At 36.9% G+C, this 12,523-nt stretch overlaps 1 pseudogene; it reads left to right on the top strand.

Annotated features, from left to right (window-relative positions):
- The window catches only part of LOC107667386 (disco-interacting protein 2 homolog B-A-like), a 36,823-nt pseudogene that overhangs the window by 21,284 nt on the left and 3,016 nt on the right, over positions 1–12,523 (top strand).

Here is a 12,523-nt window from a genome sequence, read left to right as displayed (position 1 = left end):
TTCAAAAGTTTAGGATCGGTAAAATTTATTTTAATGATTTGAAGTCTCTTATGCTCACCAAGGCTGCACTTATTTGATAAAAAGATACAGCAAAATAGAGATATTGTGGAATATTTTTACAATTTAAAATAACTGTTTTCTATTTTTATATATTTTAAAAACATAATTTATTCCTGTGATATCGAAGATGAATTTTCAGCAGCCATTATTCCAGTCTTCAGTGTCACATGATCCTTCAGAAATCATTATAATATGTTGATTTGGTGCATATTTTGATGCAAGAAACATTTGTTATTATTATCAATGTTAAAGCTTTTTTTGGTGGAATTTTTTTTTCAGGCTTCTTTGAATTTCATTTAAAATATAATTTTTTGTATCACTGTAAAACTCTTTACTTTAATGCGACCTTGCTGAATAAAAGTCTTAAAATTTTACTGACCACAAACTTTGGAATGGTGGTGTATATATAATTTTACGTATATTGATTTTATATTTAATTTGATCTATAAGCCATTGTGTATCTTGACCAGAACTGATAATACCACTGTAGGAGAGTGTAATACGTATATTATACATACGCTCTAGTCATGATTTACGAATTCCCAGGTCAGTTGAAAGTGTCCGTGAGTGTGTGTTTGTTCGTCTGTCTCATCCCACCCTGCCTGACCCCGTTCCTGGTGTAGGTGTTCCTGTGTCCAGTCGTGTGTCCACGAAGATTCAGCAGCTGCTTAACACGCTAAAACGCCCCAAACGCCCACCACTCAGTGAGTTCTTCATGGATGACCAAGAGGAGATCGTAGAAGGTAAATGAATGAGTTCAGAAAACATCTCTGAAAGCAAGCTGCAATAATCTGGATCAACGTGTTTCTTCCTCCACAGTTCCTCAGGCAGATCCTAACACCCCGAAGCCAGAAGGCCGGCAGATAATCCCGGTGAAGGGGGAGCCGTTGGGTGTGGTCAGTAACTGGCCTCCTGCTCTTCAGGCAGCATTAGCTCGATGGGGTGCCACACAAGGCAAAAGCCCGGCCCTCACAGCACTGGATATCACAGGAAAACCACTTTATACACTTACGTATGGTAAGACTGAGCAAGGTCACCTGCAAAACACTTATCTTGATTGAAAGCAGATGCTTGGATTGGCAAGAGAGGTGCATGGGCTTTGCAACTGAGAGATTGGCGTGTAATTGACAGGAAAACTGTGGAGTCGTAGTGTAAAGCTGGCCTACACTCTCCTCAACAAGCTGGGAACCAAAAATGAGCAGATCATCAAACCAGGAGACCGGGTAAAAAATAATATAACTTAATAATAATATAATTCAAATGTTTACATTTTTTTAAGTTTGTGCACATAACCCATTGTTATTTTAGTATTATTTATATGCTACTATAGTAGTTATCAATCTATTGAATTACCTTTTATTTTTCTATTTTCAGTTTTAATTGTAGTTGTAGTAATTTTATGCGCTTTTATTATTTTAATTAGGCCTAGTTTATTTAATATTTCTATTTAGCTTTATTTTTAAGTTTAGTTTTAATACTTTAACTTCAACTTATTTTTTTTGTTAGTTACCATAATATTAATAAATATTTTATATACATTTCTAATATTCATATTTTATTTTATTTCAGCTTTATTTAAATTAACTAATTTATTTTTATATAGTTTTAGTTAACAATAACAACACTGATGTAAACACACTCTTCTACTTAACATTGCTATACAGTCCCACCAGGACTTTTTAGCAGATTTTTCTGATTCTTGCAGCTGAAAATGACTGAATTTACTGTGGTTTTTCTTAAAAATTTGCAGCATTTTTTAGATGTTTTGTAATGAAAACCCAGCAATAATCATGATCATTTAATAATTAAATAATTAATGTAATAATTACTAATTAATCATGTAATTAGTGTCAGTGACAGTAATTGTACAATTACCTGTAAATACTTTTCAAGTTTATACAAATAAACAATTATATTGTCTATTGTGTAATATTGCTTATGCCCTTTTTCAATTTATAATGGTATTATTAGTGATTGCTAATGTTGCAATCCCTCTCTCAGGTTACTGGTTTTTGTTGGAAAATTGTGGAAATAAGAGAAAAATGCACGCTGCTGCAACTAATGTGGTATTGGCTTTATTTTTGATTAAATTCTGCAATGGCAGAATTGTGAAATCCTGGAGAGACTAGCTATGAGCAGCATGCATTTTTAGAAGCAACATTTAGTTAAAAAAATGCTGCCATTTCACTTTAATTATTTGTAAGCAATGTCTTTTTATTGATCCAGGTGGCGTTGGTGTATCCTAACAGTGACCCTGGTATGTTTTGGGTTGCGTTTTATGGCTGTCTGTTGGCTGAAGTCATTCCTGTGCCCATAGAGGTTCCGTTATCCCGAAAGGTAGCCACACAATTATCTATAGTATATTTTATACATAGCTTTCAAAGTCAAATGGGATGCTGACAGTTCATATTGATAATGTGGTTGAAATCATTTCCATGTGTTTACAGGATGCTGGGAGCAGCCAGGTTGGTTTTTTGTTAGGTAGCTGCGGGGTGGGTCTGGCTTTGACTAGTGAGATCTGTTTGAAGGGTTTACCCAAGACCCCCACTGGAGAAATATTGCAGTTTAAAGGTCAGAGACTTCACACGCACAAATTACTGATCCATTTCCTTTTTAAAAGTCAGTCAGTGATGGCAATTTTATGATGGATCTAAAAATAGTTGGGTTTTTGATAGGCTGGCCCAGGTTAAAGTGGGTGGTGACGGACTCCAAATACCTCACAAAGCCTTCGAAAGACTGGCAGCCTCACATACCAACAGCCAACACAGACACGGCATACATAGAGGTAAAATCATGTGCATGTTTATGTGTTTCCGTGTGTGTATATTTGTTGAATGTAAATATCCTCCTCTCTCTTTCTCTCATGCAGTATAAGGCCAGTAAAGAGGGCACAGTGATGGGTGTTGCGGTTTCAAAAGTTGCCATGTTAACACATTGCCAGGCACTCACTCAGGCCTGTAACTACTGTGAGGGTGAGTGATGCTGTTGCTATGGAAACACCATCCTTTTGTTGCAGCTTACACTAAAGCAAAAAAACAGCTATGTAGCTTTATGCACTGCTCATTTGGAGATGTAACAAAATATGTCTGCATGCAGGTGAAACACTGGTGAATGTTTTGGACTTTAAGAAGGACATGGGTTTGTGGCATGGAGTTCTCACGGTGAGTGACAGAAATGTGTATGTGCCATCAATGCTGTTACTACAGATTTTTTCAGAAGCAAGGTACGTTGATCTGCCTACTGCAGACGTAATAACAGATGTGATTTGAAAAGCACAAAAAAAAACACTAGAGTCTGACTGAAACTAGTGAGATTATAATTGGATGAATTGCATATTATTGGCATAAAATTGGATGAAAGTGTGTGTGTGTGTGTGTGGATATATATATATGCATACATACATTTGTGTGGCTATTTTTATTTTTTATTATTTTAAATTATTTTTATTATTATATAAAATAAGATCGAGATTTTTTGCATTTACTATTAAACATCACCTCAAAAACACTTAAATTACTGTAATGTGAATAAATCTCATTACTGTAAAACAATAATGAAATTGGACAATGTTTTTTAATCAAATCAGCATAAAGGCAGCACACCAGATATTACAGTGATGTACTTAAAGTTGTATGTCATTATATTGGCAGTTTTCAAGGCATTCATCCAGCATTCATATCTGTGTGTATTTCAGAGTATTATGAACCGAATCCACACCATCAGTGTTCCATATGCAGTAATGAAGGCCTGTCCACAGTCCTGGGTACAGCGAGTACACATACACAAAGGTACAAGAAACACTCGACCAAATGTATTTCTGTCGTCTGCACACATTTGTTTTGATATGAAAAATGTCTGGTTCTATAGCACGGGTTGCCCTGGTAAAGTGTCGTGACCTGCATTGGGCGATGATGGCTCACAGAGAACAGAGAGACACCAGTCTGGCCTCCTTGCACATGCTAATTGTTGCTGACGGAGCCAATCCTTGTGAGTTACACTACCAGACCTCCTGCAGAGACTCCATGGGAGAGGATGTTCATTTAATATTCATATTCAACAATTTGACTCTTTTCATCTCTCTGTATCTCCACCTCTTTCTTTTTAGGGTCAGTTTCATCATGTGATGCATTTTTAAACGTATTCCAGGCTCATGGTTTGAAGCCAGAGGTCATTTGCCCATGTGCTACATCACCTGAGGCCATGACTGTTGCCATACGGAGGTATATCATTTTTTGACAACCTGTAGGCATCCCTTTTTAAAAGCACTAGTTCTTTGTTTCCTGATTATAAGATGTTTCTCCAGGCCTGGGGTCGCTGGTGCTCCTCTTCCAGCAAGAGCCGTCCTGTCCATGACTGGGCTGAGCCATGGGGTCATCAGGGTCAACACCGAAGACAAGAACTCTGCTCTCACCGTCCAGGATGTGGGACACGTCATGCCCGGAGGTGTGTGTGTGCTACTAATGATAATTGTACACACACTACCGATCAGAAGTTTTTTAAGTGCTTTTGAAAGAAGTCTCTAATGCTCACCAAGGTTTTTGATAAAAATACAGTAAAACAGTCATATTATTATTACAATTTAAAAGACCTGTTTTCTATTTTAATATATTTGGTTCTCACACTTCTTCTTCTTATCAATGTTGAAAGCAATTTTTGCTGCTTAATATTTTTTGTAGAAACTGTGATACACTACCATTCAAAAGTTTGGTCTATATAAGATAAAGAAATACTTTATTTAGCAAGGACACATTAAATTGATCAAAAGTGAGAGATATTTATTATTTAGATATTTATGTATAATTATTTTCAACTTTCTTTTCATCAAAGAATGCATTGTATGTATAATATTTTTTTTTCACAAAAATATTAAGCAGCAAAAAGATAATAAGAGCCATTATTAATATTTGACCACCAATAATAATTGAAAATAATTGAGCAATAAAACAGCATATTAGAATGATTTCTGAAGGATCAAGGTATTTTAAATTGTAATAATATTTCACAATATTACTGCTTTTACTGTATTTTTGAACAAATAAATGCCTTGGTGAGCATAAGAGACGTCTTTCAAAAACATTTAAAAAAAAATCATAATTATTTAGAACTTGTCACTGAATCTTTTGTGTGTGATTTGCATGTCTACGCACACAAAAAAATAATCATGGTATTACTGTAGGATTATAGACCATGGTAATACAATGGTATTCTCACACACATTTCATTCAGAGAAAAATCCAGTTCATAATACCATGCTATCAAAGTTTAAAATATGTTTGTCGTGCATACATGAAGTTAGCATGTGTGTTTATGTGTATTGTAGCATTGATGTGCATTGTGAAACCGGATGGACCGCCCATGCTCTGTAAAACAGACGAGATTGGAGAGATCGTCGTGAACTCTCGTGCTGGTGGAACCATGTACTATGGCCTGTCTGGAGTCACTAAAAACACCTTTGAGGTATGAAAATCAACCCTCAATGATGATCATGTAACTTTTTTTACTGAATTAACGCACCATAAACATATTTTTATGGAATAATGCTGGGGCTTTCTCGCTGGGGCTTTTACTCAAATCTCGCAGGTTATCCCAGTCAACGCTAGTGGCACCCCAATTGGTGAAATCCCATTTGTGCGGTCAGGATTACTGGGGTTTGTTGGACCGGTGAGTGTCTGAAAAAGGAAAACAAGAGAGAGACAGTGCCATTTTTATGCATTAAAATCCATTTTTTCCCCTCTCTTTCTTCAATAGGGTAGTCTGATATTTGTGGTGGGTAAGAATGAGGGCTTGCTAATGGTTAGTGGTCGTCGTCACAATGCTGATGATCTGGTAGCGACTGCACTAGCTGTGGAACCAGTCAAAACTGTGTACAGAGGAAGGTCAGGGTTCCCATTTGAATAGAGAGAGAACATGTAGTCTTACAATTTATTTGAATGAGAGTAAATATTAATCAAAAATGTGTCTGTGTGTTTTGTAGGATTGCTGTGTTCTCAGTGACTGTGTTCTATGATGAGAGGATAGTAATTGTAGCAGAGCAGAGGCCTGATGCCAGTGAAGAAGACAGCTTCCAGTGGATGAGTCGGGTTCTTCAGGTACAGACAAATTATAACAGTAATTGTAATATAGATAGTTTTATACTTTAAAATATGATAAAATGACATGGTACAGTAAAGCCAATGTGCTATTGACTTTATCTTTTGCTGGAAAAATCGTTTGTAGTGATTATTATTAAATATTGCTAATTATTTAATGATTATTTAATGCTTATAAATTATTTAAAGCTATTTATATTATCTAAATCTATGTTGTAATTGTTAACTAAAACAAAAATGATTACAAAGCGTTTCCTTTAATTGAAATAAAGCTGAAAAAATAAATTAATTAAAATATTACATGGAAAAAAATGCCGTGGCAGCTAACTGAAATAAAATAAAGTTGAAGTACTAAAATTAATAAAACAAAAGCTGAAATAAGAAATGAATGAAAGCTAAATAGAAAAAACTAATAAAAATGTCAAAAGCACACAGAATTATTTAATCCTAATGTAAAATAAAAATATAAAATGAAAACATAATTCAAAATATTAGTAAATACTATGATAGTATATAAATAATAAATGGTCTTAGTAGGCTTTATCTGGTTATGCCAGTCAGGTTAATGCATTTAAGTTGAATATGGTAAAATTCTGATTAATATCAGGATATTTTTCTGCATGTTAGCAGTCAGTGGTCTACCATGGTTAAAATAAAATCACAACAGTGTCTTTTTATTACTTACATAAAAGTTATTTCATTGTTAAGGTGAACACACAAATGTTTGATAATCTTTTATGTATGATTTATTTATTTATGTGTTGGTGGCTTTGTGTATTGTTTCACAACTTTAGGCAATTGACAGTATTCATCAGGTGGGATTGTATTGTCTTGCACTGGTTCCTGCAAACACCCTGCCCAAAACTCCCCTAGGGGGCATTCACATTTCAGACACCAAGCAACTCTTCCTGGAGGGGGCGCTGCACCCCTGCAACATCCTCATGTGCCCCCACACCTGCGTCACCAACATGCCCAAGCCACGTCAGAAACAACCAGGTGTGTATACAGGGTAGTGCTGGGCGGTATGACCAAAAATTTATATCACGGTATTTTTCAAAATTATACCGGTTTCACGGTACATGACGGTATTGTTTTTTTTCATGCATGACCGGGTGTTAACCATATTTTCTACTGATTGCGAGAGGAAATACTGCAGTATATTGACTTAGAATGCCCTATTTTACTGTCATGATGAGTGAATATTGTCAAAAAATACCACACTAAATAGTGACTAAACACGACCCCTTTTAATACATGTTAACCAGGAGTCACTCTCATTTATAATCGCGGCATCGTCTGATAAAATCAACTCAAAATTCATATCATAACAAAAATAAACACCGGTATTTGGTATGAACCGGTATACCGCCCAGCACTAATACAGGGGTTAAATGGAGATCTTGGAGGCGAGGGAACCCTAAAATCTGGAGGTGAAAATCTCATGCATGTGATGTTTTTCTCAAAGTCTTCTGTCCTGTTTTTATTGCTTTTTATAGTTGGTGTCGGCCCTGCCTCCATCATGGTGGGTAATTTGGTTGCTGGGAAAAGAATTGCACAGGCTGCAGGCAGAGATCTGGGACTCATAGAGGACCAAGACCTGGTCAGGAAGGTAAACTCAGACTTGCATTGTATTGTAAGCCCGTATAACAGCAAGTAAATAATGCATTCAGTGTATTTTGAAGAAGTTTTTTTTTTAAATGCATTGCGTGGTTTTTTAATGCTTTCGTGTGGATGCAGCTGTGCATGTGGCCTACAATGATGGTAGGCACTGTGATCATTATGGCACAATCACATGCCTTTTTGGCATGACACCATTATTTAATGTTTTACTGATGTTATATATTTGATGTTTTTGATGATGAACTGTCTGTCTTGTCTTTCTTAGCATAATTTCCTTACAGAGGCTTTACAGTGGAGAGCACAAACCGATCCTGACCATATGCTTTATGTACTTTTGAATGCAAAGGTTAAAACGACAACAACAAAAACCTTGATAAAATCCTCACTTAGAATTTCTGATTTGCTGGCCTATAATATGCTTTCTCTCTCTGTCTAGGGAGTGGCAGTATGTACAGCTACATGTGTTCAGCTTCATAAAAGAGCAGAGAAGATTGCCGCTGCTCTCATGGAGAGAAGTGGTATTAACATCGGAGAGAATGTGGTGCTTTTGTATCCACCAGGTAAATCACACATACTTTGTCCTGTTTTGGTTGTTTTTGAAAGATTGGGACAGTTAAAAAACTATACTGGAGTAAAAGTCAAGGGTTATTGCAGAAAAGTGCTCTTTCTCCTTTCACATGTGAAGATGATGTTTTGTGCCTTAAAGGCAAAGCAGCAAAAAATGTTGCTTTGATAACAAACTGAAATTAAAACAAATAAATATACATTAAAGCTAAATAGAAAAGAAAAAAACTAAAAGCAATAAATATTACAAACAAAATTACTAAAACTTAAAATAAAAATTTTAATGAAAACTGAAAATATAAAAAGGGTCATTCAAAATATGAATAAATTATGTAATAGTATATATATATATATATATATATATATATGTGTAAATCCAGAAGTAAAGATAGAAAATGATCATAAAAAAAGAATGTGAATAAAAATAATGAAATTATAATTATAATGTAATAATGATACATTAATAATGCATTATATAATGATTTAAAAATAAAGTACAATATGCAAGGGGTTTTCAGTTGATCACGCGCTGCATATGAATTCTCTGCGTATGCAGGTATAGATCTGATCGCAGCATTTTATGGCTGTTTGTATGCTGGTTGCATTCCTGTCACCGTGAGGCCTCCACACCCACAGAACCTCTCTGCCACTCTGCCCACTGTCCGCATGATCATCGATGTAAGTCTCTGTGTTTGCATCTCTTAACACCTTTGTTTGGTTGTGTTTTCTTTTAACTAGAGAGGGCTTTCAGCAGCCGAACACATGGTTCACTTTTCTTGCATCTCTCTCCTGGTTTCCTCAGGTCAGCAAGGCTGCTTGCATTCTCACTACTCAGGTTTTAACGAAGATCCTCAGATCTAAAGAAGCAGCAACTACAGTCAACATAAAAACATGGCCCATCATAATAGACACAGGTAACACATACCAGTCAATTTTCAATACAGCTACTTTGTAGAACATTCTGTACTTTACATGTATAATAATAGGTTCAAGTCATATGATATGATATGATAATTTAGCACATACATTGGATCAGGGGTTGCTCTTTCATTGAAACAACTTTTAGTTTTGTGTAACAGCTTGACTAATAGCAGACTCATCACCACAATACAGTCACTTTAAGCACTAACAAGTTTCCATGTTACATAAAATAACAATGCTAACTAACATAAACTGTCCAGTAACATGCATAGCAAGCAAGGAAAATGTCCTGCTCTACATCAGTAATTTTAATAAAAGGAATGCATTTTAAATTAAATTAAATTAAATTATATTACATTACACAAGTGTACAGTGCACTGCAAGAGACTTCAGGAACAGAAACAGTAGGAAAAGGAACAAAAAAACATTTTTAAATTCTTCAGACTTTACTTAGGTGGCAAGCTTAGAAATATATCCATAAGTAACATATCCATGGTTTTCCCCAGATGACTTGCCTCGCAAACGACCTCCCACAATCTACAAACCGCCCAATGCTGAGATGATTGCCTATATGGACTTCAGTGTCTCAACCACAGGCATGCTGACAGGAGTGAAGGTGAGAGATTTTTCACATCATCTCAATAGATTTTTCTTAGTTATCTTAGGCAGTTTTGGTGAACCTTTAACACCAGGGTCATTGAATAACTGACCAATCAGAGATGTTTTACCTGGATGGGAATTTGTTAATACACAGTGGTGTCCAAAAATCTGAGACCACTAGTGAAAAAGCTTTTCTCATTTAAAATCGCAAAACATTTTCATTTAAATTAGATTTACTGATTTTCAATGTTGTCTTAGACATTTTGGACCCTACTGTAGCAAATATCTCCCTCTGCCTTAAAACAAATCTTAGTTGTACAGTACATTTGAGACACCCCTCTCTGACTGGCTGCCTATCAGGTCTCTCATGCGGCGGTGAGCGTTCTCTGTCGCTCTATAAAGCTACAGTGTGAGCTGTACTCCTCTCGCCAGATCGCCATCTGCCTCGACCCCTACTGTGGACTTGGTTTTGTGCTCTGGTGCCTTGCGAGGTAACAGATGGATACACACAAACAGTCACATACAAATGACTCATACTAACATAAAATGACTCACAGCATTGTGTCATCTCATGCAATGGCTTGTTCTCTTCAGAATGGATATGAATGTATTTTGAAGGTATTATAAACCTGAAATGTGCCTGTGTTTTACAGTGTATACTCAGGTCATCAGTCCATCTTGATCCCTCCTATGGAACTGGAGATCTCACTGACCCTGTGGCTGGGCACGCTCAGTCAGTACCGCATCAGAGACACCTTCTGCTCCTATTCTGTCATGGAGCTCTGCACCAAGGGCCTAGGCGGACAGACAGACATACTGAAGGTATGCTCACATGCATATTTACCCACCATTAAAGGCATAGTTCACCCAAAAATGACACTTCTGCCATCATCATTTTCACCCTCATGTCATTCCAAACCTATATGACTTTCTTTTTACTGCAAAACACAAAAGATACTTTGGAGAATTGTTTTTGTCCATACAATCTTTTTTTGATCTTCACATGTTCTTCTAATGTTCTTTGTGTCCATCTGACTTCAGGCACGTGGTGTGAACCTGTCATGTGTGAGGAGCTGTGTGGTGGTTGCTGAGGAGCGTCCACGCTTGGCTCTTACACACTCCTTCTCCAAACTGTTCAAAGACATTGGACTCTCCATGCGGGCTGTCAGCACCGCTTTTGGGTCGAGAGTAAACCTGGCCATCTGCCTTCAGGTAAATTATCTGAAGTTCAAACTCTGCAAATTGATTTTCCTTTACACCTACTGTAGGCAACAATATATATTCTTCTCACTGATCTATCATCTCTATGTTACAAATAAATGCATTGTTGGGAGGTTTTGGATATGTGATGTTGGTTATTTGATGTGCAGCTGATCTCTGTGTTTTTCACAGGGTACCACTGGACCAGACCCCTCAACTGTGTATGTGGACATGAAGTCCCTCCGACATGACCGGTAAGATAAAGACAAACACAGATAAACACACACACAAAACATACAGTGTTTAAATATTAAAAGGTGTGTTTTGTGTGTTTAAATGTGTGAAATTTTACTTTTTGGCCAATTGGAATTGCTTTTGGTGCCATTAATAGTGCAGAAATCACTGAGATTTCACTGTTTTAAATAGTTTTTTTAATAGATTAATAATTTTTAAATAGAATTCTATCCATTATGAGACTGGGTTTTGTCAAATATGAAAAAAGCTTTAGACCTCCCGGCCCTAAGTGATTATATCATGTCATAAACACTATTTCTCTTTGTACAACACTGATGATGGTGTGTCTGTGTTGTAGGGTGAGGTTAGTAGAGCGAGGAGCACCTCAGTCTCTTCCTCTCATGGAGTCTGGAACAGTAAGCACATTTCCACTGATGGATCAAGCATAAAAGAAATAGAAAATATTGTTAGTGTTCTTTCTCCCTCTTTTAGATTCTTCCTGGTGTGAGGGTGATCATAGTCAATCCAGAAACTAGAGGACCGCTAGGGGACTCTCACCTGGGAGAGGTGCGTTTACATATGTAAATAATAATTGGGTGTTTCTTCAGCTTTGTGCATTTTTAGAAAATTAACTACCTTATAACACACTTTGAAACATTCTTAATTTATTTTATTTGTATACTAACAATCATAGTAGAGTCATTTTTGGGATACAGTGACTCCTTTGTATTGCTAAGGCTAATTTTTAAAGGGGTCATATGATGCAATTTAAAATTTTCCTTTCTCTTTGGAGTATTACAAGCTGTTCATGCATAAGATCCATAAAGTTGCAAAGACTAAAGTCTCAAACCAAAAGAGATATTCTTTATAAAAGTTAAGTTTAAACACGCCCCCACATGTCTGCATCACTGTGTGGGAAGATTTGCGTAACACCGCCCAAATGTTCACGCAAAGAAAGAAGTGAAGCGGAGTCAAGCCCGGGGTCGTCACATGTGGTTGCCGCAAGCCCGCCGGCCGCTCCTTCGTCGAATCTGTCGGCTGCGCCGTTCTCAAGCCCGCCCGCCTCCGCTTACTCAAGCCGGCCTCCGCTCACTCTAGGCCACCGGCCGCCGTTCACTCTAGGGCTCTGGCCTCCGCTCACTCAAGCCCGCCCGCCGCCCGTTCCTCACTCTAGCCCGCCGTGTGTGACGCTGTGTGTTTCGTTGTGAAAGCGAAACTACTTTGTTTGGCCTTCC

Source organism: Sinocyclocheilus anshuiensis, unplaced genomic scaffold (genome assembly GCF_001515605.1).
Source record: "Sinocyclocheilus anshuiensis isolate Anshui unplaced genomic scaffold, SAMN03320099.WGS_v1.1 scaffold964, whole genome shotgun sequence".
In the NCBI taxonomy this organism is placed as follows: domain Eukaryota; kingdom Metazoa; phylum Chordata; class Actinopteri; order Cypriniformes; family Cyprinidae; genus Sinocyclocheilus; species Sinocyclocheilus anshuiensis.
The sequence above is the reverse complement of the archived record's forward strand: the minus strand, read 5'-3'. Positions and strand labels throughout refer to the sequence as shown.